Source organism: Hyla sarda, chromosome 11 (assembly GCF_029499605.1).
Source record: "Hyla sarda isolate aHylSar1 chromosome 11, aHylSar1.hap1, whole genome shotgun sequence".
NCBI classification, from domain to species: Eukaryota; Metazoa; Chordata; class Amphibia; order Anura; family Hylidae; genus Hyla; species Hyla sarda.
The window spans coordinates 75553085-75578359 of NC_079199.1; the positions used below are offsets into that span (position 1 = coordinate 75553085).

At 45.8% G+C, this 25275-nt stretch overlaps 1 protein-coding gene across 1 annotated transcript in view; it reads left to right on the top strand.

Moving 5' to 3' along the window:
- The first annotated feature begins 11543 nt into the window (after positions 1–11543).
- Positions 11544–25275, top strand: part of LOC130295451 (uncharacterized) — a 31309-nt gene continuing 17577 nt past the window's right edge. Inside the window, exon 1 of the mRNA XM_056546236.1 lies at positions 11544–11561. The gene's annotated coding sequence lies outside the window, so the exon portion shown is untranslated. The remainder of the gene's footprint in view (positions 11562–25275) is intronic.

Sequence of the window (25275 nt, forward strand, 5' to 3'; positions counted from 1 at the left end):
TTGTGTTTGTCACCGTAGTATCATTTGTGGTTTGGTGCTCATCTGATTTTTTTCCTGAGATGGCCGTTGGGATGGATAGCTCCACTAGCCTATCTCTTTCATTTAACCTGTTAGCGCAGTAATCCATATTTCGGTGATGGATGTGGGCACTGTGGTTTTTTTAGGGAATAGTTGATTTCTGTGGATTTGTCTGAACGTTTGTATTATGTACTTGTTGTGGGTGAGTGTGGTTTATTTTGTTTGCATTTAGGTTTTTGCTTTTGTTTTTAGTGTGTAATTTTGGTCGACCTTAATACATCTATCCAAAGGGTGCGCTTGGCTCCCCAGCAGATGCATTATGTGTGTGGACGTGAGAGGTTTGCAACTAGTCACAGAGATTGCATGCAATTTGAGTACATTTGTCACAGTGTGCACGAATAATAATATCAATAATAAAAAAAAAAGTTGAAAACAAATGTAAAAGTTCATATGCTGGTAGAATAGTAGGTATAAGTCTTTGGTGCGCACAATAAATAAAGGGAATAGTGGAAGTTCATATGCTTCTTGAATAGTAGGTAGGAAATTAACTGCCACGTATGGATGCTCAATGTTTAGGGGACCTGCTCCCAAAGGTTTGCGTCTCGGATTGCAGACCGTGACGCTGGTGGGTAGGAAGTCTATTGGTCCATTCGGAATCCACTGGATCTGTGGTCCGATCAGGAAATGGTGGGGCTGTATAGAAAAATACAAAAACAGAGCTTCCTATTGGGCAGTATGTTTGTACAAGGTGGAAGAAATAGGTGGATATGAATGATGATCTCACCTTGCAAGGTTGTGTTGGCACACAACAACCTTTTACACATCTGGTAGATATGATCCCTTTGGATGTTGTTTGCGGTGCAGCTGTCCGGGTTGCTCGAGATGTGTGGCAGCACACTCGATAAGCTGGTAATTCACATATTAGAGAATATGTCATCACCTCATTTTTTGGAACTTCCCACACAAATGACCCCCACTCCGGCGCATCAAGCACGAGCCGACCCGGTAACCAAACTAATAACAAACTACTACAGTCCGGCACGAATGAAAAGAAAAACACCAGAAGAAGAACAAAACGAGGATGCCGAGGAAAAAGAAAGAAACAGCAACAGAAACACAAAAAAGAACAAGAAAAGGTACTAGAAATATTCAATCTGTCTAGTCATAACCTAAAAGAGGCAGAACGAGAAGTCCTAAGCAAAGGACTCTCCTTCTGCCCTAACGGAAAAATAGATGAATTCAAACTTTTTGTGGATCTGAATAAATATAGAAGAAAATTAACACTAACCAGACATTTTGCCATGATCACTCAACAAACACCAGTCCCTCCTTCAGAAAACAACACTGCCATCTGTTTGATCCCACCTCCCATTCACACAGATCTAAAGCCCAAGTCCACATTTTACCCTACACATCATAAGGGTCCGTTTCTGGAATAAATTTTCACATTGGTCTCTGACGAATTTCGGAATATAAACAATAACAAAAAGGAGACATATAAAAGAAAAGGAAACATAACACAAGATCAAGCAGCAGCCATAAAATCATTGGCAGAAAACAGGAGAATAGTCATATGCAGTGCTGACAAGGGAGGTGGAGAAGTCATTCAAGATCGAACAACATATATAGCAGAAGCACTCAGAATCATTTCTGACTCAGACTATTATGTTGCCCTCCCTGAAGACCCCATCAAACAATACCAAGAAAGATGTCACCGCATGATAGAAGAAGCATTCCAAAGTGGGGTTCTCAACAAAAAAGAAAAAGAACATCTCAAAATCAAAAACCCAAAACCCCCCATGTTCTACCATCTGCCAAAGGTCCATAAGGATCAAAAGAATCGTCCCGGCCGACCCATAATTTCTGGGAATGGCTCAGTAACAAGTAACCTTTCACAATATGTAGATCTCCTTTTACAAAAATACGTTGTCAATCTCACATCACATTTAAAAGACACCCCTGATCTTATTCAGATCCTTGGTGAACAAGAATGGAAATCAAATTACAAATGGGCAACTCTGGATGTGGCAGCTTTCTACTCAAACATCCCTCATCAAAAAGGCATGGACGTAATCAAATCCATCCTAGAAAAAGATCAAACAATGCCACAGGAACAAAGGAATTTCATTACCGACAGCATAAAATTCATTTTAGAACACAACCACTTCCAGTTTGAAGGCAAGATATATAGACAAACCACAGGCACGGCAATGGGCACACGTTTTGCCCCATCCTTTGCAAATCTCTACATGGGAGCCTATGAAGAACAACTCATTTACAGCACACACCAGTGGAGAAATAACATCATCCTGTATAAAAGATACATTGACGATCTTCTCTTCATCTGGGAAGGTTCGATAGAATCATTCCAAAACTTCACGGCATACCTCAACACCAATACATGGCACCTAAATCTAACGGGCAAATGCAATGCCACATCCATAGAATATTTGGACCTTGAGCTTACTTCTGAAAAATCAACAATCATCACAAAAACTTATTTCAAAAGCGTGGACTGTAACAGCCTTCTAGAATACAACAGCTGTCATTACCATAAATGGAAAAAAAACATTCCCTTTGGTCAATTTCATAGACTTCATAGAAATTGCACCAAACTTACAGATTTTGTATCACAGAGCAAAATTATTAAAAAAAAAGACTATTGGAAAAAGGCTATCCCAAAAAAATAATTCAAGCAGCCTATGAAAAAACATATACATCCACAAGGACAAGAACAATACAAGTACAACTTTATTACGGATTATACTGCGGACAAACAAAAAAATCAATAACATAATGGAAACACATTGGAAGATTCTATTGCAAGACCCCATTCTCAAAAAAGTACTTCCAAATAAACCAGGATTCACATACAGACGTGCAAAAACCATAAAAAACATGGTAGCTCCCAGTCGCCTTAGAGAAGAACAAACAGATGAAGAATACAACCATGGACCAAAATGGATGCTTCAGATGCGGAGTAAGAAACTGTAAATTATGTATAAACATCAACCACAATGCAAAAACGTTCAAAAGCAACCAAACAGGCGAAACATTCAAAATAAAATCTAGAATAGTCTGCAAATCAACCCATGTCATTAATTTAATAGAATGTGGCTGTGGCCTACAATACGTTGGACGAACCTCACAAACCCTAAGAAATCGTATGAGTGGACACCGTTTCAATGTCACACATAAATTTCCCCAACACAGCGTATCCAGACACGCAACTGAAAAACATAACAACAACTTCAAAGAATTCAGAATCACTGGAATCGAACAGATATCGGACAACTGCAATGATAGATTTGAAAGACTCTGTAGGAGAGAGTCATTTTGGATCTTCAAGATCAACACTTTAACCCCCTTGGGCCTTAATGAAAATATTGACAATATATAATAATTTATACACCCGGAATCCAACACTGGAAAATCTTCAGAAAACCACCAAATGGGAAATCATCCGAAAATCCCTAAATACCAACCATTCCACAACCCCAACACAATACCCAACCCACGACATACTGTCCTCCAATCCAAAACCCAACAAAATACAGCCTATCACCCATTTTTCACAGGCAGCCCATTGAACACCCCCATCCCACATACAAAGCGTACAGCATGTCATACACAACATAATACCAACTACACACACGTCTCTCGCAACCTACCCACAGGCCACTTCCCCCCCCTATTTTTAAGTGCTGCAGTACCATCATTGGAGATCACCGCTGCAGTCACATACAGCATGCCATCCACCAACAATCAATAACACCCATCTACAAGCCCATACATTCTAAAGCGCTGCAGTACCATCTTATGAAACCGCTGCTGTCACATCTATACACACCAGCGCTAACAAAACACCCCTCTCCACAAACTAAGCCATGACAGCACCAGAGCATCCTTTTGCCATCCCCATATCCATATATACCAAAACACACCTACCATACCACACACCTGGTAATAACCAGCACAGCAATCCCCGTCCGATCATCCAGCAATAAGAGACAACTGCATCAAGGACCGAAACCCTCTCTTCTACAAATTAAAATAAAAATAAATAAAAATAGTTACAAACATGGATACGAAATAACCAGCCATGGTACCCACCATCTAGCAGAAAAAAGCGCAACGGCCCGACAAATGACATCTCATGCAGCATCTCTGTCAATAGGACATCTCCACCACCTGGCATCAGACACGCATCATCCAACCATTGCTAAAAACAGAAGTAACACATCTGACATACTCGCATCACTGCATAACACTATACCTCCTCATACAACATGGAACATTTTCGCAATCCTTGCATTTAATGTATGGCCACATTTTACTGCTAAATAAAAGTAATTTTTTTTTTTTTTTACTTTATAAATGAAACACTCCTATGTCATCAGACAGCGCCACTACAACACACCAGAGCGCAGCCTTATGACACTCTTTTTACTCATCCAATTGTACTCTCTGGCGCCCATTTTAGAAACTATAAAAAGCCAGTGATAATGCTTTTATGTATGTATGCCATAATCATTGATAAAGAGGTGCAAGACCTCGAAACGCGTCTGATGCGGCAATAAAGAACACTTTTACATAACTGAGACTCACCACATCTTTATTCCATCTACGGTTGGCGCCGAACATCCCGGGAACCTTTTTTCCAGACCCTGCAAAAAAAAATCTGTGCAAAGGAAAAGTTGACCAGCTGCCAATAGCAACCAATCAGATTAATTTAATTTTTCAGATTCAAATTCATTTTGCAGAGGCCTTGTTAAAAATAAAATAAGCAAGCTGATTGGTTGCTATGGGCAACTGGGCAACTTTTCCTCTGCACAGGTTTTGATAAATTGTGAGCTGCTGGAGGGGACTTTTTTTTTGTGCGAACTTGGCGAGTAGTATTGGTTGCCTAGTTTTGGTCACCCCAATGTGAAATCAGTCAAATGCATTCTACACCTCCCCCCTTTTTCTTTATACTCTTTCCCTACAATCTCTTTCACCCCCCTGTTATTTGGGGAAATTGGAGAAGGGAGTGCTTACACACATTGGGGGACATGTATCAAAGATTTTAGCCCTGTTTTGTGTTTAATTTTTTTGCGCAAAGTTTTGCGTAAGCTGTTTTTCTGCGTCTTTTTTTGCCCACATTCTGGTGGAGCATTTCCTCCAGATGTGTACGTTTTGGTGTACCTTGGAGTGACATATTTAGTACACACAAATTTATTAACTGCGTACATTTCATTTACCCACAGAAATCTTGCTTGATGACCATATTTTTAACACAAATATAAGCCATCTTGGACTGCACTTAGCAAGATGCTCTAAATCATGCATTTAATTTTCCATTTGGATTGCGGAGATTACTATGCTTCTGTCGCCAGTCAGATTATCTCTGTGATTCTTAAAATCTTTTTCATGTACCTTTTTAAAAAAATGAAATGATTATAGACCACTTATGATCACCCCTTCACCCGCAGTCTAACCTGATTCAACTGGAAAATACATCAGGTTATAGTGCAGGTGAAATACTTCCGGCACAGTTCAGACTTCAAACTGTGTAAAATTCAAACTCCCCAGCTGCTCTTGATGAGTACAGGAGATTGCACCTGTGTAGTGTAGCCATGGTGACCACAGCTAAGAATATACCACTGTATGTGCAGGGGAAGCAGGGAGTGAGAATCGAAGATCCTCGGAAAAACGTGGTGCTCCAAAAGCGCTCCTTTACAAGGTAAGGATAACCATGGGTCTGGTGTTCGATAAAGCAATAGGTTCTTTATTCAGGCACAAAGATGCAGGGATAACGCGTTTCGAGGGGTGGAGACCCCCTCTTCGTCAGATCCAATACTGGGCTGGGATTGGCTCCCTTGCTTATTTATACATAGAAAAACCCGCGAAACATTTGTGGCGGGTGGTGTATCGGACAAATTCAAAATATATACATATAGAAAAGAACTTTTAAAATCAATCATATAACATTCATAAAAAAAGAGATTATGTCTCACAGAATGGATAGGAGAAAAAAATTTAGTAATCATAAGGGAGAGAAATTACAACAATTAAAAGACGGAAAGCTCCTTTAGGGAATTCCTAATCTTATATCTCTTGGTTCAAGAATAGGGAATGATGGCTGGATGCTACACTCTCCAGGATGGGAAAGGAAATGCAACAGACACCGGCAGGTGCCGTCACGGATGGGAGACCAACCGGGATTGAATAGCCGGAGGTCACAGATGCAGTCTTTTGTTAGGTGCCTGTGAGCAGATGATTTGGAATGCCCAGATAGGACAGATGTGATTTTCCGTCTTTGGTGCTTAATACAGGTAAAGACAGATAGGCTGAGTGGGGTTACAGCAGCATTTTGAGACACCAGATAGGCAAAACAGGGTGTGGAAAACTGGTGGGTCTTAAAAGCCAGATGTATGGTCACATAAATTTGATGTAAATATACAGTGTATCTCAGGAGACTAAAATAAATGCAAACTGACCCGATGGGTGGAATCAGACGATGTCCACCGCTACCTGAAATCCGGATCATTCGTATATTAAGAGTCTGTGGTAGAACTCTCGAAGAGAGAATATACTTATTGACTGGAATAAATGTATTGGTATTTCTTAAGATGAAATGACAGAATAGAGGTCGGTTCTGACCTACTATATTAATTGAAAAATTGTGAGAGAGGATGATGATTTTCAGTTTTACGAAGATTTTCAGCACATATAAAATCTTCTGATTAATATATTTGTCTATATTTGGACAGCGTATTTTTAATCATATTTATTGTATGGGACATATCTCTGGAAAAACACTTGTTAGTTCAAGCTACTCGTATTTTTTATGTCCAAGCTGTTCAGGTTAAGAACCAGTATTTTTCATAATGCGTTAATGGATTGGTGAAACCATTAGGTTGCAACAACCCCGGAATTGAGGGTGCCCCCCCATGGTGTGTAGGCTTAGTGGATTAGTTCCACGGCCTCATTCAGTCCTTGGGGCTGTAAAGATTCCAGCCTATACATCCAGAACATCTCTCTTTTCCCCAACTCCTCCAATCTGTTGGTACTATGGTTGGGAATAAAATCGATTGGAGTAATGGAGAATGGATTTTTCGTATCTTTGTGTTTCAGGGTGATGTGTCTTGATAGGCTATGTTTCATATAACCTTTTTTGATATTGCTTCTATGTTGGTTGGTCCTTAGATGCAACTTTTGTGAAGTTCGGCCAACATACTGCATCCCGCGGGGAGAGACAAGAAGATATCGCTGTTAGGTGTGAGTGTGTGTATGTAGCAGAGGCAGGTGTGTAAGTGTGTGTGTATGTAGCAGAGCTGAGTGTGTAAATGAGTGTATGTAACAGAGTTGAGTGTGTGAATGTGTATATGTAGCAGAGCTGAGTGTGTATATATAGCAGAGTTGAGTGTGTGAGTGTATGTATGTAGCAGAGTTGAGTGCGTGTGTGTATGTAGCAGAGTTTAGTGTGTGAATGTGTGTATGTAGCAGAGTTGAGTGTGTCAGTGTGTGTATGTAGCAGAGTTGAGTGTGTATATTTAATAGAGCTGAGTGTGTAAGTGTGTGAATGTAGTAGAGTTAAGTGTGTGTATGTAGCAGAGTTGAGTGTGTGTATGTAGCAGAAATGAGTGTGTAAGAGTGTGAATGTAGCAGAGCTGAGTTTGTGAATGTGTGTATGTAACAAAGCTGAGTGTGTGAATGTGTATGTAGCAGAGTTGAGTGTGTGAATGTGTGTATGTAGCAAAGCTGAGTATGTATGTGTAGTAGAGTTGAGTGTGTGAGTGTGTGTGTAGCAGGGCTGAGTGTGTATATGGAGCAGAGTTGAGTGTGAGTGTGTATGTAGAAGAGTTGAATGTGTAAATGTGTGTATGTAGCAGCGCTGAGTGTGTGTATATAGCAAAGTTGAATGTGTGTGTATGTAGCAGATTTTAGTGTGTGAATGTGTGTATGTAGCAGAGTTGAGTGTGTAAGTGTGTGTATGTGGCAAAGTTGAGTGTGTGATTGTGTGTATGTGGCAGAACTGAGTGTATATGTGTGTGTATGTAGCAGAGCTAAGTGTGTGTGTGAGTGTGTGTATGTAGCAGAGCTGAGTGTGTAAGTGTGTGTATGTAGCAAAGTTGAGTGTGTGATTGTGTGTATGTAGCAGAGCTGAGTGTGTGAGTGTGTATATGTACCTGAGCTGAGTGTGTGCATGTAGCAGAGCTGAGTGTGTGATTGTGTGTATGTAGCAGAGCTGAGTATGTGAATGTGTGTATGTAGCAGTGCTGAGTGTGTGGTTGTGTGTATGTAGCAGAGTTGAGTGTGTGAGTGTGTATATTAAGCAGAGCTGAGTGTGTGATCAGGTGTATTTTGCAGAGCTGAGTGTGTGATCAGGTGTATGTAACAATGTTGAGTGTGTGTGTGGTCATGCTTACACATAATCACATTCAGCTCTGCTACATACCCATGTTGCACACTAATTTCTGCTAATAGGGTGCCTCCAGCTTTTGCAAAACTTCAACTCCCAGCATGCCAAGTATTGCAACACTTGGAGGCATTCTGGTTGGTAAACACTGATATAGAGTTAAGGGGACAGATTGTTCAGCAAAATAACATATTTTTTAAACCCAGACATTCTGGGGGAGATTCTTAAAAACTACTGTTATTATTCACACCTCCTGACATTTTCAAAGGTCTCTTTTGTTGCTTTGAAAATATGTGAAAATTCATTTTTGTGCCACTTTTGTTTGTTTTTTTGTATAAAATTTTCTTTTTTGCTGCAACCATTAGATTTTTTTTATGCCAAAATTGCCGAGTTTAGTGCCAAAATCAGCAATTTTTGTGCCAACTTTTACATCCAAGAAAATTCTGGTGGAAACATCTCACGAAATATTCCATGGTTACTAGTGCCCAGACAAGCAATAACTGTATAAATAAAACATTTCTGAGCTTAAATGTGTATATATAATTACTTTTTTCATAATTACTTACATAACACCTTTTCCCCAAAAAACAAAGAAAAAAGACCCAAAAACAATAAAACTACAACCATTTCTTTGATTTCTACACTATCAAAAAGCTGGTGTGAAATTTTTGATGTAAACTGGACTCTCACCCCTTTGAAAATATCATATTAAGCAGACAATATACGTGGACACACCCTCTTTTACAAAACTGACATGGACAGTGTAAACCGCAGCACAAAGCTCTTTGAAAATGTGGTCGATACTTTTTGCGCCAAAATAGATTTTTTTTTTACGCAAAATTCTTTGATAATCTTCCCCTCTGTGTACTTGATAAGGAATTATGATTTTACTTTTATGCGAAGTTTTGTTCGGCGCACACTGCTGCTCCAGTACTTCTAGCTATGAGCAGTGAGCAGTGTACCGTGTGAGGTAGAGAAGGATGCACGGTAGAGCGAGGGGGGCCTTTCTTTATTAGCACAAAATTTATCAAAGGACATGCACAACTTTAGTAAATCTTGAGCAAGAGTGTAAATTAGACAAGCAGTGTAAAAGGTAGAACTGTGTCTACAATAGACACCTAATGATATATGTCCCACATTGTCTTGGCTCAACAGGTGTCGTGTCAACTGTGTCCATCTATATATACCAGGCGAGTTCTACTACATAAATGGCATAAGTGACTGTTTGGATGACTTTTGACACGCTGAGAACCAGAGAGGCTATGAGGGCGGGAGGCATGGGTCCCTATACCCAGGCAGGGCGCGCCGTCCTTGGGCACAGGATTGGTGATGCAGACCCCCCGGTGGCGGGGAGTGGAAGAGTCGGGCGATTCAGAATACATCATAGGAGATATATATAAAAAAGAAGAGATTGCGCTCCTAGTGGAGAATCATAAGGTGGGTTGACGTGTGGGCGTGTCTTTTGCACCTTACCGTGTAGCGTTGTGCTGAGGGCACAACACCTTGATGAGCTTGTAGACTCGCTGGGGTTTGTAGTTGAAAATACGGGCGGCAGCCTGGGCGTCCTGCACTGTGACCTCCAGGCCGTGGTGTAGCTTTAGTATGAGGAGAACCGAAAAGATAGGACTTGCTTAGCCCTTGGCGCCTATTCCCCAAGTATCGATTCCAGCCGGTAGTAGTCCATAAAACAACTGGCCTTTATTGGTAATAAAAAGGAGGGTGCAACACATTGGTTTCGAACCCGGGCCGGGTTCTTCATCAGGCAGTGGTTGTTACAAGAGCACATTCCCGCTCGTTTAAATATACACTTGTGGACCGGCATAGAACTGCTGCCGGGTCACCATGTCATTGCAATTAACACATTTTGACAAAAAGTTTTTTTACACATAAGGAAATTAACAAACATGAAAAACTTAAAATATGTAAAGCAGAATTATAGATATGGTATAACACCTCTATATTGGTTAAATTAGAACTAATACCCTCGTCACTCCTAGGAGGCGCTGAGGTCTCCCTTAGAAGGTGCCCACTGCTGTTGGGCTGCGGTCAGGCTGCGAATATTAACAAGATGAGGAACTCTCCGCAGGTTGGTGCGCCAGGTTTGTGATATTCATATTAGGTATTGGAACCTTGTAACTTCTAGGAGGCGCTGAGGTCTCATGTACGAGTGCCCACTGTTGGCAGGCTGCAGACCCGTTTGTCGCCGCATGCGCTGTCCCTGCATGTTGGGGTATTTCTTTGGAGTTACCCCGTAGCACAAGCATAGAGTGGAACACGCCGAAACTGGTATGTAGATTAGTAGTTCGGTCCAGGCCACTGGAAACACCATTAAAGGAGAAAGTAATGGTGTCTTTGTAGGAGCGGTGTGGACTATCTTGATGCAGGTAAGCGGATGGTGAGGTATCCTCTGTTTGGGAGCAAGATAATTGTATCTTGGGTATGTTCCTTGGTTATAGGGGATGGGCATGCCGGTGTGTATATGGATATAACAATTATTAATTATTAATAATTATTTAATAATTATAGCGCTCCCAGCGTGTCTAACCGGACCGAAATTGTAGTCGCCGCGGGTATGAAGCATATGACGCGTGGTCTAATTGAAGGTTATTGGTAGTAGACACTTACTATACCCTGGTTGTCTAGCTAACTTGAGCCATTATATGGACATAAAGGATTATTGGAATTATGATAACGGATTATATAATAGTCTCGACTATTTCATTGAGACCCCTCAGGTTCACTGTGCTCAACTTGAAGATCCAAAAGACCTCTCGTTTTTTTAGGAGTTCAAATCGGTTGGAATTGTGATCAGGAATGTGATCAATGGGAGTGATTTTTATGGGATCCGCACTCTCCGGGTGTACAATTGAACAGTGCCTGGAGACTCCATGGAGCAGAAATTTTTTCTTTATATTTTGTCTATGTTTGTTCATCAAACAGTGCAGGGATTGGGTCGTCCTGCCTATATACTGCAGACCGCACATACAATCCAGTAGGTAGATGACATATTTCGATTGGCATGTCGGTCTGTATTTGAGTTGGAATTTTTCATCTGTTGAATGTGACTTAATCTCATTTACATTGTTTTTGATCTCCTTGCAGCATTTGCAACGGGTGGACCCACATCTGAAGCTTCCTACAGGTAAGGTCATGGTCCCTTTAGTCTGTTTGTGCTGTCGTATCTGGCTGGGGGCCAGCAGGTTCTTCAGAGTGGGGGCTCTGCGGAACGTGATTTGGGGGTGCTCGCTTTGGAGGATGTGCCAGTGTGTTCTCAATATTTGCTTCATCCGAGTAGCGGCGGTGGAGAATGTGGTTATAAAGTTAGTCTTTTGTTTGTTTAATTGTATCGCACAGTCAACTTTTTTCTTTTCTTTGTCCGGGACAAGACACTCTTTTTGTGTTCTGTGTTGTACTTTTCTCAGTGCTTCCTTTATGATTAGACCAGGGTATCTCTTTTCTTTGAATCTTTTTTCCAGGATTTTCGCCTGTGTTTTAAAGGTTCCATTGTCTGTGCAATTCTTTCTCACCCGTTTGAATTGACTGTAGGGGACATTTTTAAGCCATTGCTTGTGATGCCTACTTTCAAAATCCAGATAACTGTTTACATCAACAGTTTTGAAATAAGTTGATGTGATGAAGTTTTCAGAATTATGCCTAACACATAGGTCCAGGAAGTGGATTTCTCTATTACTTGTCTCCATTGTGAACCGGATTCCCCAGTTATTGTTGTTGAGTTCGTCAAGTAGTATGCCGGTGGTTTCTCCTCTCCCATTCCAGATGAAAAACAGATCATCTATATACCTGCCATATAGAATGATATGGGATGATAAGGCCGGGTTAGTAGTGATGTATTTTGACTCGAAGGCGCCCATAAACAGGTTTGCATAAGCCGGTGCGACCTTCGAGCCCATCGCGGTCCCTTTGCACTGTTGGTATGTTTTTTTATTGTAGGTAAAGAAATTGTTGGTTAGTATGAATTCCAATCCTTTAATGATGAACTGTTTCTGTTCAAGTGGCAGTGCATTATCATTTTCCAGATAACTGTAGGCGCTTTTCAGTCCTAGATCATGTGTGATATTAGTGTAGAGTGATGTCACATCGCAGGAGATAAGATGATAATCCAGTTTCCATGGTATTTTGATCAGTGTTTCAATGAGTTGAGTGGAGTCACGCAGATAGCTGGGTAGTTGAATGACATACTTCTGTAAGAACAGGTCTATGTAATGCGAGAGATTACTGTTAAGGGAGTTTGTGTTTGATATGATGGGGCGGCCAGGGGGGGTTATTGATTGTTTTATGAATTTTTGGTAAGAAGTAGAAGTATGGTTTATTGGCATTACTGGTTCTCAGATATTTTTCTTCATCCTTATTCAGGATGTTAAGCTGTGCTCCTTCTTTGATGAGTTGGTGCAAATTCCTAAATTCCTTTCCACCTGTGGGAAGGGATCTTGTTTTATGGACAGATATTATTCTGTATCCAATAGGATCCTATTTGCTTCCTTCTCGTAGTAGTCATAGTCGATGATGACCAGTCCTCTCCCTTAATCCGCACTGCGGATTACGATTGCTGGGTTTTTCTGTAGTTCTCTCATTGCTGTCCTTTCTTTCGCGGTGAGGTTAGATTTTTTTGACTCCATTTGTTTCAACATTTCTTTGGAAACAAGTTCATGAAATACCTCAATGCTGGGCCCTTTGCTTGTACCGGGTAGAATGCTGATGGTAGTTTGACTGGCTGATGTATCATCAGATCATTACTCAATTCCATATCTTTGTCCTCCTGTTTTTGGTGTGTACCATTTGTTTCTTTGATGGCAAAAAATCTCTGTAGTGTGAGCTTCCTGATAAACCTATTGAGGTCTAGGAAAATCTGGAATTCATCCCCTTTGTGTGACGGGCAAAATGAGAGCCCTTTCTCTAATAGGGTAATAGAAACTCTGAGTACCCCAAAATCATTATTTATACAAGCAAGCCATAACCTCTCGAAAAAATACCAAAACCTGAGCAAGGAGGTCCAGGACAGAATCAAACAACAGCGATGTAAACTACAAAGCACTCCACCCAGGTTTGACCTAGGAACACCTGCTAAACCAGAAACCGGGATAGTGAATCTGATAGATCTGGATCTCACTATCCATGAAGCAATAACGCCACCAGAACCTGCAATCATGGAACATCATAATTGTGAAACTGTACAGGGTAATGAAATTACAGTAGTTGACAACACTGACAATCAGAGCTCCCTGGCTCAATACCTCAGAGAAAGGAAGAACCAAACCGCAGATCGCACAGAAAAAGCGGGGCAAAGTGAGAAACCTAATCCCACAGGAATTCCTTTTTTAGAGGTAGGCCCCAGGAACAAACAATCCAACATACCAATGATGTTCCAAAAGAAGAAAAACAAAAGAAAGCTGGAAGATACAGAGGGAAACGAGGAGGAAAAAGAACAGGACGAAAGAAGAGCAAAGAAAGTAGTACCTCCAGCAACAGTGGAGGGACAATAAAAATCTTCAACCTCTCAAAACATTGCCTAAGCCCATATGAGACAACCCTATTGGAGAAAGGGCTCTCATTCTGCCCGTCACACAAAGGGAATGAATTCCAGATTTTCCTAGACCTCAATAGGTTTATCAGGAAGCTCACACTACAGAGATTTTTTGCCATCAAAGAAACAAATGGTACACACCAAAAACAGGAGGACAAAGATATGGAATTGAGTAATGATCTGATGATACATCAGTCAGTCAAACTACCATCAGCATTCTACCCGGTACAAGCAAAAGGGCCCAGCATTGAGGTATTTCATGAACTTGTTTCCAAAGAAATGTTGAAACAAATGGAGTCAAAAAAATCTGACCTCACCGCAAAAGAAAGGACAGCAATGAGAGAACTACAGAAAAACCCAGCAATCGTAATCCGCAGTGCGGATAAAGGGGAAGGACTGGTCATCCTCGACTATGACTACTACGAGAAGGAAGCAAATAGGATCCTATTGGATACAGAATACTATCTGTCCATAAAACAAGATCCCTTCCCACAGGTGGAAAGGAATTTAGGAATTTGCACCAACTCATCAAAGAAGGAGCACAGCTTAACATCCTGAATAAGGATGAAGAAAAATATCTGAGAACCAGTAATGCCAATAAACCATACTTCTACTTCTTACCAAAAATTCATAAAACAATCAATAACCCCCCCTGGCCGCCCCATCATATCAAACACAAACTCCCTTAACAGTAATCTCTCGCATTACATAGACCTGTTCTTACAGAAGTATGTCATTCAACTACCCAGCTATCTGCGTGACTCCACTCAACTCATTGAAACACTGATCAAAATACCATGGAAACCGGATTATCATCTTATCTCCTGCGATGTGACATCACTCTACACTAATATCACACATGATCTAGGACTGAAAAGCGCCTACAGTTATCTGGAAAATGATACTGCACTGCCACTTGAACAGAAACAGTTCATCATTAAAGGATTGGAATTCATACTAACCAACAATTTCTTTACCTACAGTAAAAAAACATACCAACAGTGCAAAGGGACCGCGATGGGCTCGAAGGTCGCACCGGCTTATGCAAACCTGTTTATGGGCGCCTTCGAGTCAAAATACATCACTACTAACCCGGCCTTATCATCCCATATCATTCTATATGGCAGGTATATAGATGATCTGTTTTTCATCTGGAATGGGACAGGAGAAACCACCGACATACTACTTGACGAACTCAACAACAATAACTGGGGAATCCGGTTCACAATGGAGACAAGTGATAGAGAAATCCACTTCCTGGACCTATGTATTAGCCATAATTCTGAAAACTTCATCACATCAACTTATTTCAAAACTGTTGATGTAAACAGTTATCTGGATTTTGAAAGTGGGCATCACAAGCAATGGCTTAAAAATGTCCCCTACAGTCAATTCAAACGGGTGAGAAAGAATTGCACAGACAATGGAACCTTTAAAACACAGGCGAAAATTCTGGAAAAAAGATTCAAAGAAAAGAGATACCCTGGTCTAATCATAAAGGAAGCAATGAGAAAAGTACAACACAGAACACAAAAAGAGTGTCTTGTCCCGGACAAAGAAAAGAAAAAAGTTGACTGTGCGATACAATTAAACATACAAAAGACCAACTTTATAACCACATTCTCCACCGCCGCTACACGGATGAAGCAGATATTGAGAACACACTGGCACATCCTCCAAAGCGACGTATACCTTAAAGGAAAAATTCCCGAGCACCCCCAAATCACATTCCGCAGAGCCCCCACTCTGAAGAACCTGCTGGCCCCCAGCCAGATACGACAGCACAAACAGACTAAAGGGACCATGAACTTACCTGTAGGAAGCTTCAGATGTGGGTCCACCCGTTGCAAATGCTGCAAGGAGATCAAAAACAATGTAAATGAGATTAAGTCACATTCAACAGATGAAAGATTCCAACTCAAATACAGACTGACATGCCAATCGAATTATGTCATCTACCTACTGGATTGTATGTGCGGTCTGCAGTATATAGGCAGGATGAACAAACATAGACAAAATATAAAGAAAAAATTTCTGCTCCATGGAGTCTCCAGGCACTGTGCAATTGCACACCCGGAGAGTGCGGATCCCATAAAAATCACTCCCATTGATCACATTCCTGATCACAATTCCAACCGATATGAACTCCTAAAAAAACGAAAGGTCTTTTGGATCTTCAAGTTGAGCACAGTGAACCCGAGGGGTCTCAATGAAATAGACGAGACTATTATATAATCAGTTATCATAATTCCAATAATCCTTTATGTCCATATAATGGCTCAAGCTAGCTAGACAACCAGGGTATAGTAAGTGTCTACTACCAATAACGTTCAATTAGACCACCCGTCATATGCTTCATACCCGCGGCGACTACAATTTCGGTCCGGTTAGACACGCTGGGAGCGCTATAATTATTAAAGAATTATTAATAATTAATAATTGTTATATTCAAATGCACACCGGCATGCCCATCCCCTATAACCAAGGAACATACCCAAGATACAATTATCTTGATCCCAAACAGAGGATACCTCACCATCCGCTTACCTGCATCAAGATAGTCCACACCTCTCCCACAAAGAAACCATTACGTTCTCCTTTAATGGTGTTTCCAGCGGCCTGGACCGAACTACTAATCTACATACCAGTTTCGGCGTGTTCCACTCTATGCTTGTGCTACGGGGTAACTCCAAAGAAATACCCCCAACATTCAGGGACAGCGCATGCGGCGACAAACGGGTCCGCAGCCTGCCAACAGTGGGCACTCGTACATGAGACCTCAGCGCCTCCTAGAAGTTACAAGGTTCCAATACCTAATATGAATATCACAAACCTGGCGCACCAACCTGCGGAGAGTTCCTCATCTTGTTAATATTCGCAGCCTGACCGCAGCCCAACAGCAGTGGGCACCTTCTAAGGGAGACCTCAGCTCCTTCTAGGAGTGACGAGGGTATAAGTGCTAATTTAACCAATATAAAGGTGTTATACCATATCTATAATTCTGCTTTACATATTTTAAGTTTTTCATGTTTGTTAATTTCCTTATGTGTAAAAAAGCTTTTTGCCAAAATGTGATAATTGCAATGACCCGGTGACCCGGCAGCAGTTCTATGCCGGTCCACAGGTGTATATTTAAACGAGCGGGAATGTGCTCTTGTAACAACCACTGCCTGATGAAGAACCCGGCCCGGGTTTGAAACTAATGTGTTGCACCCTTCTTTTTTACCAATAAAGGCCAGTTGTTTTATGGACTACTACCGGCTGGAATCGATACTTGGGGAATAGGCGCCAGGGGCTAAGCAAGTCCTATCTTTTCGGTTCTCCTCATACTAAAGAATACATCATAGGGCGGTCTGCCGAGGAGGTTCGTCCCCAGGGAAGCCTGCACTCTCACAGGGTACGCCAGGAAGGAGTGCGGGCTCCCCTGGGGACGAACCTTCCGGTTTCTCCCTTGGTATTTTCCAGAGGGATTGGGCTGGTTCACGTACCCAACCCTGGGCTGGGCGGTCCCCGGGCAAAGCCTCCGTAACGGTCTTCTGACAGGCTTCCATGCCTGTAGACTTTGACACGCAGAGAACAAGAGAGGCTAGAAGGGCGGGAGGTGCGGGTCCCTGTACCCAGGAAGGGCGCGCCGTTCTTAGGCACAGGATCAGTGACTTGGACCGCCCTCGGCAGCGGAGAGCAGAAGCATCGGGGGAGTAAGAATACATCGGCGGGCGGTCCATCGAGGAGGTGCATCACCAGGGGAGCCCGTACTCAGCCGCTCTCTCAGGGTAGGCCAGGGCCGAGCGCGGGCTCCCCTGGAGACGAACCTTCCGGTTTCTCCCTTGGTATTTTCCAGGGGGAATGGGCTGGTTCATGTACCCGACCAGGGGCAGGGCGGTCCCTGGGCGAAGCCTCTCTAACAGTCCCCTGACAGGCTTCCATGCCTATAGACCTTTGACACGTAGAGAACCAGAGAGGCTATAAGGGCGGGAGGTGCGGGTCCCTGTACCCAGGCCGGGCGCGCCGTCCTTGGGCATAGGATCGGTGACGCGAGCACCCAGCAGCGGGGAGCAGAAGCGTCAGGCGAGTCAACAAACATCTGCGTGCGGTCCACTGAGGCGCCTCGGCCCTCCAGAGGCAAAATGAAAAATGACAAAGTCCAGGTTGTCGGCCAGCAGGAGGAGATGTGAGTTCCTATGCCCAGGATGGTCAACCTAACATAGCAAGGCCCCTGGAAGGATCTTCCATGCCTGTAGACTTTTGACATGCAGAGAACAAGAGAGGCTATAAGGGCGGGAGACGTGGGTCCCTGTACCCAGACAGGGCATGCCGTCATTGGGCACAGGATCGGTGATGCGGACACCCCAGCGTCGGGGAGCAGAAGCGTCGCCCGAGTCGGCAAACATTGGTGGGCGGTCCGCCGAGGAAGTCCATCACCAGGGGAGCCAGTACTCAGCCGCTCTCTCAGGGTACGCCAGGGCCGAGCACGAGCTCCCCTGGGGACGAACCTTCCAGTTTCTACCTTGTTATTTTCCAGGGGGATTGAGCTGTTTCATGTACCCAACCCGCCAACCCGGAGCTGGGCGGTCCCCGGGCAAAGCCTCCGTAACGATCCCCTGACAGGCTTCCATGTCTGTAGACCTTTGACACACAGAGAACCAGAGAGGTTATAAGGGCGGGAGACGTGGGTCCCTGTACCCACGCAGGGTGCGCCGTCCTTGGGCACAGGATCGGTGATGTGGACCCCCGGCAGCGGGGAGCGGAAGCATCGGGCGAGTAAGAATAAATCGGCGTGTGGTCCACCGAGGAGGTTCATCCCCAGGGGAGCCTGTACTCAGCCACTCTCTCAGCGTACACGAGGGCCGAGCGCGGGCTCCCCTGGGGACGAACTTTCCGGTTTCTCCCTTGGTATTTTCCAGGAGGAATGGGCTGGTTCATGTACCCGACCCGTGGCTGGGCGGTCCCCGGGCGAAGCCTCTGAAACAGTCCCCTGACAGGCTTCCATGCCTGTAGACCTTTGACACTTAGAGAACCAGTGCAGCTATAAGGGCGGGAGGTGCGGGTCCCTGTACCCAGGCAGGGCGCGCCGTCCTTGGGCACAGGATCGGTGACGCAGACACCCCGGCAGCGGACAACAAATATCGGCGGGCGGTCTGCCGAGGAGGTTCATCCCCAGGGGAGCCCGTACTCAGCCGCTTTCTCAGGGTACGCCAGGGCTGAGTGCGGGCTTCCCTGGGGACGAACCTTCAGGTTTCTCCCTTGGTATTTTCCAGGGGGAATGGGCTGGTTCACGTACTCAACCCTGGGCTGGGCGGTCCCCGGGTGAAGCCTCCGGAACAGTCCCTGACAGGCTTCCATGCCTGTAGACCTTTGACACACAGAGAACCAGAGAGGTTATAAGGGCGGGAGGCGTGGGTCCCTGTACCCACGCAGGGTGCGCCGTCCTTGGGCACAGGATCGGTGATGTGGACCCCCGGGGAGCGGAAGCATCGGGCGAGTAAGAATACATCGTCGGGCGGTCCACCGAGGAGGTTCGTCAACAGGGGAGCCGTACTCAGCTGCTCTCTCAAGGTATGCCAGGGCCGAGCGCGGGCTCCCCTGGGGATGAACCTTCAGGTTTCTCCCTTGGAATTTTCCAGGGGGAATGGGCAGGTTTACGTACACGACCCAGGGCTGGGCGGTCCCCGGACGAAGCCTCCGGAACGGTCCCCTGACAGGCTTCCATGCCTGTAGACCTTTGACAGACAGAGAACCAGAGAGGCTATAAGGGCGGGAGGCACGGATCCATGTACCCAGGAAGGGCGCGCCGTCCTTAGGCACAGGATCAGTGACATGGACCCCCCCGGCAGTGGAGAGCAGAAGCATCGGGGGAGTAAGAATACATCGGCGGGCGGTCCATTGAGGAGGTTCGTTCCCAGGGGAGCCTGTACTCAGCCGCTCTCTCAAGGTAGGCCAGGGCCGAGCGCTGGCTCTCCTGGGGACGGACTTTCTGGTTTCTCCCTTGGTATTTTCCAGGGGGATTGGGCTAGTTCATGTACCCGACCATGGGCCGGGCGGTCCCCGGGCGAAGCTTCTGAAACAGTTCCCTGACAGGCTTCCATGCCTGTAGACCTTTGACACGTAGAAAACCAGATAGGCTATAAGCGCGGGAGGCGCGGGTCCCTGCACCTAGGCAGGGTGCGCCGTCCTTGGGCACAGGATCGGTGACGTGGACCGCCCGGCCGCCGGGAGCGGAAGCATCGGGCGAGTAAGAAAACATTGTTGGGCGGTACGCTGAGGAGGTTCCTCCCCAGGGGAGCCCGTACTCAACCGCTCTCTCAGGGTATGCCAGGGCCTAGCGTGGGCTCCCCTGGGGACAAACTTTCCAGTTTCTCCCTTGGTATTTTCCAGGGGGATTGGGCTGGTTCATGTACCCGACACAGGGCTGGGCGGTCCCCGGGCGAAGCCTCTGAAACAATCCCCTGACAGGCTTCCATGCCTGGTGCGCCTTCCTTGGGCACAGGATCGGTGATGTGGACCCCCGACAGCGGGGAGCGAAAGCATCGGGCGAGTAAGAATACATCGGCGTGCGGTCCACCGAGGAGGTTCGTCCCCAAGGGAGCCCGTACTCAGCCGCTCTCTCAGGGTACGCGAGGGCCGAGAGTGTGCCCCCTGGGGACGAACTTTCCGGTTTCTCCCTTGGTATTTTTCACGGGGATTGGACTGGTTCATGTACCCGACCCCGGGCTGGGCGGTCCCCGGGCGAAGCCTCTGAAACAGTCCACTGACAGGCTTCCATGCCTGTAGACCTTTGACACGTATAGAATCAGTGAGGCTATAAGGGCGGGAGGCGCGGGTCCCTGTGCCAAGGCAGGGCGCGCCGTCCTTGGGCATAGGAGCGGTGACACGGACATCCCGGCAGCAGGGAGCAGAAGCGTCGGGTGAGTCAACAAACACCGGCGTGCGGTCCGCTGAGGCGCCTCGGTCCTCCAGAGGCGAAATTAAATATTACAAAGTCAAGGTTGTTGGCCAGGGGGAGATGCGAGTCCCTATGCCCAGGATGGTCAACCGAACATGGCAAGGTCTCTGGAAGGATCTTCCATGCCTGTAGACTTTTGACACGCAGAGAACAAGAGAGGCTATAAGGGCGGGTCCCTGTACCCAGACAGGGCGCGCCGTCCTTGGGCACAAGATCGGAGATGCGGACCCCTCAGCATCCGGGAGCAGAAGCCTTCCGGTTTCTCCCTTGGTATTTTCCAGGGGGAATAGGCTGGTTCATGTACCCGACCCGGGGCCGGGCGGTCCCCTGGCGAAGCCTCTTAAACAGTCCCCTGACAGGCTTCCATGCCTAGAGACCTTTGACACGCAGAGAACCATAGAGGCTATAAGGGTGGGAGGCGCAGGTCCCTTTACCCAGGCAGGGCACACCGTCCTTGGGCACAGGATCGGTGACGCGGACACCCCGGCAGCGGTCAACAAACATCGGTGTGCGGTCCGCTGAGGCGCCTCGGCTCCCCCAGAGGGTAAATGAAAAATGACAAAGTCTAGGTTGTCGGCCAGGGGGAGATGCGAGTCCCTATGCCCAGGATGGTCAACCGAACATGGCAAGGCTTCTGGAAGGTTCTTCCATGCATGTAGACTTTTGACATGCAGAGAACCAGAGAGGCTTTAAGGGCGGGAGGTGCGGGTTCCTGCACCCAGGAAGGGCGCAACGTCCTTGGGCACAGGATCAGTGATGCGGACCCCCCCCCCCGGCCGCGAGGAGCAGAAGCGTCGGGCGAGTAAGAATAAATCAGAGGGCGGTCTGCTGAGGAGGTTCGCCCCCCAGGGGGGCCCACACTCGGCCTCTCTCACATGGTACGCTAGGGCCGAGCGCTAGCTCCCCCGGTGAAGAACCTTCCGGTTTCTCCCTTGGTTTTTTCCAGGGTAGGCCAGGGCCGAGCGCGGGCTCTCCTGCGAACGGACTTTCCGGTTTCTCCCTTGGTATTTTCCAGGTAGATTGGGCTGGTTCATGTACCCCACCCGGGGTTGGGCGGTCCCCGGGCGAAGCCTCTGAAACAGTCCCCTGACAGGCTTCCATGCCTGTAGACCTTTAACACGTATAGCACCAGAGAGGATATACGGGCGTGAGGCGCGGGTCCCTGTACCCAGGCAGGGCACTTCGTCCTTGGGCACAGGATCGGTGACGCGGACATCCCAGCAGGAGGAAGCAGAAGCATCGGGCGAGTCAACAAACATCGGCGTGCGGTCCGCTGAGGCACCTCGGCCCTCCAGAGGCGAAATGAAAAATTACGAAGTCCAGATTGTCGGCCAGGGGGAGATGCGAGTCCCTATGCCCAGGATGGTCAACCGGACATGGCAAGGCCTCTGGAAGGATCTTCCATGCCTGTAGACTTTTGGCATGCAGATAACAAGAGAGGCTATAAGGGCGGGAGGCACGGGTCCCTGTATCCAGGCAGGGCGCGCAGTCCTTGGGCACAGGATCAGTAACGTGGACCACCTGGCGGTGGGGAGCAGAAGCGTTGGGCAAATCAACAAACATCGGCGGGCGGTCCGATGAGGCGCCCCGGCCCTACAGAGGAGAAATGAAATATTTCAAAGTCCAGGATGTCGGCCAGGACGAGGTGCGTGTCCCTATGCCCAGGAGGGTCAACCGGACACGTAAAGCCCTTTGGAAGGGTTTTCCATGCCTGTAACTTTTGACATGCAGAGAACCAGAGAAGCTATAAGTGCGGGAGGTGTAAGTCCCTGTACCCAGGAAGGGCACGCCGTCCTTGGGCACAGGATCGGTGATGCGGACCCCTGGCAGCGGGGAGCAGAAGTGTCGGCGAGTCGGCAAACATCGGCGGCCGGTCCGCTGAGGCGCCCCGGGCCTCCGGAGGCGAAATTAAAAAACGATCATGGGCAAGACTTCTGGAAGGGTCTTCCATGCCTGTAGACTTTTGAAATGTAGAGAACCAGAGACGCTATAAGGGCGGGAGGCGCGGGTCCCTGTATCAAGGCAGGGCGTGCCGTCCTTGGGCACAGGATTGGTGACGCGGACCCCCCGGCGGCGGTTGCAAAAGCGTCGGGCGAGTCGGCAAACATTGGTGGGGCGATTTGGCTAGGCGCCCCGGACCTCTGGAGGAGAAATTAAAAATATCAAAGTCCCGGTTGTTGGCCAGGTGGATGTACGGGTCCCTTTGCCCAGGAGGATCACTTGAGGTGACTCACTGTAACAAACCACCTCCTCATATATTCTCCCTACTACTGTGGGGACACACTGTAACAAACCTGTTTCTCATGTAATCTCCTTACTACTTGAGTGACAAACTGTAAGGAACTCATGTAATCTCCTTACTACTGGGGTGATACACTTTAACAAACCCCATCCTCATGTTATTAATTTATTGCTGGGGTGACATACTGTAACAAACCTCCTCCTCATGTAATCTTCTTACTACTGGGGTGACACACAGTAACAAACCTCCTTTCTAATGTAATCTCATTACTTCTGGGGTGACCCACTGTAACAAACCACCTCCTCATATAATCTCCTTACTACTGGGGTGACACACTGTAACAAATCTCCTCTTCATGTGATCTCCTTACTACTGGGGTGACACACTGTAACAAACCCCCTACTCTTGTAATCTCCTTACTACTTGGGTTAAAGACTGAAACATACCTCCTCCTCATGTAATCTCCTTACTACTGGGGTGAAACACTGTAATAAACCTCCTCCTCCTCATGTTATTAACTTACTAATGGGGTGACACACTGTAACAAACCTCCTTTCCATTTAATCTCTTTACTACTGGGGTGACACACTGTAACAAACCTCCTGCTCACATAATCTCCTTACTACTGGGTTGACACAATGTAACAAACCGCCTCCTCATGTAATCTCTTTACTACTGGGATGACACACTGTTAAAAAAAAAAAAAAAAAACCATCCTCATATTATTAACTTACTACTTGGGTGACACACTGTAATAAACCTCCTCATGTTATTAACTTACTAATGGGGTGACACACTGTAACAAACCTCCTGCTCTTGTAATCTCCTTACTACTGGGGTGACACAATGTAACAAACCGCCTCCTCATGTAATCTCCTTACTACTGGGGTGACACACTGTAACAACCCCCCTACTCGTGTAATCTCCTCACTTCTGGGGTGACACCCTATAACAAACCTCCTCCTCGTGTGATCTCCTTAATACTAAGGTGACACACTGTAACAAACCTCCTCCTTATGTAATCTTACTACTGGGGTGACACACTGTAACAAACCTCCCCATGTATTCTCCTTAGTACTGGGGTGACACAATGCAACAAACCCCATCCTCATGTTACGAACTTGCTACTGGGGTGGCACACTGTATCAAACCTCTTCCTCATGTAATCTCCTTACTATTGGGGTGAAAAACTGTAGCAAACCTCCTCCCCATGTATTATCCTTACTACTGTGGTGACACACTGTAACAAATCTCCTCCTCGTGTAATGTCCTTACTACGTGGTGACACACTGTAACAAACCCCTCCTCAAGTAATCTTCTTACTACTGGGATGACACACTGTAACAAACCCCCTCCTCATGTAATCTCCTTACTACTGGGGAAACAAAATGTAACAAACCTCCTCCTCAAGTAATCTCCTTACTACTGGGATGACACACTGTAACAAACCCCCTCCTCATGTAATCTCCTTACTACTGGGGAAACAAAATGTAACAAACCTCCTCCTCAAGTAATCTCCTTACTACTGGGATGACACACTGTAACAAACCCCCTCCTCATGTAATCTCCTTACTACTGGGGAAACAAAATGTAACAAACCTCCTCCTCAAGTAATCTCCTTACTACTGGGATGACACACTGTAACAAACCCCCTCCTCATGTAATCTCCTTACTACTGTGGTGACACACTGTAACAAACCTCCTCCTCATGAAATTTTCTTACTACTGGGGTGACACACTGTAACAAACCTCCTCATCATGTAATCTCTTTACTACTGGGGTGACACAATGTAACACACTTACTCCTTGTGTAATCCTTGTGACACCCTGTAACAAACTCATCTAATTTCCTTACTACTGGGTTGACACACTTTAACAAACCCCATCCTCAAGTTATTAATTTACTGCTGGGGTGACACGCTGTAACAAACCTCCTCCACATGTAATCTTCTTACTACTTGGGAGACACACTGTAAAAAATAAACCCTCCTCATGTAATCTTCTTACAACTGGGGTGACACACTGTAACAAACCTCCTCCTCATGAAATCTTCTTACTACTGAGATGACACACTGTAACAAACCCCCTCCTCATGTAATCTCCTTACTACTGGGGTGACACACTGTAAC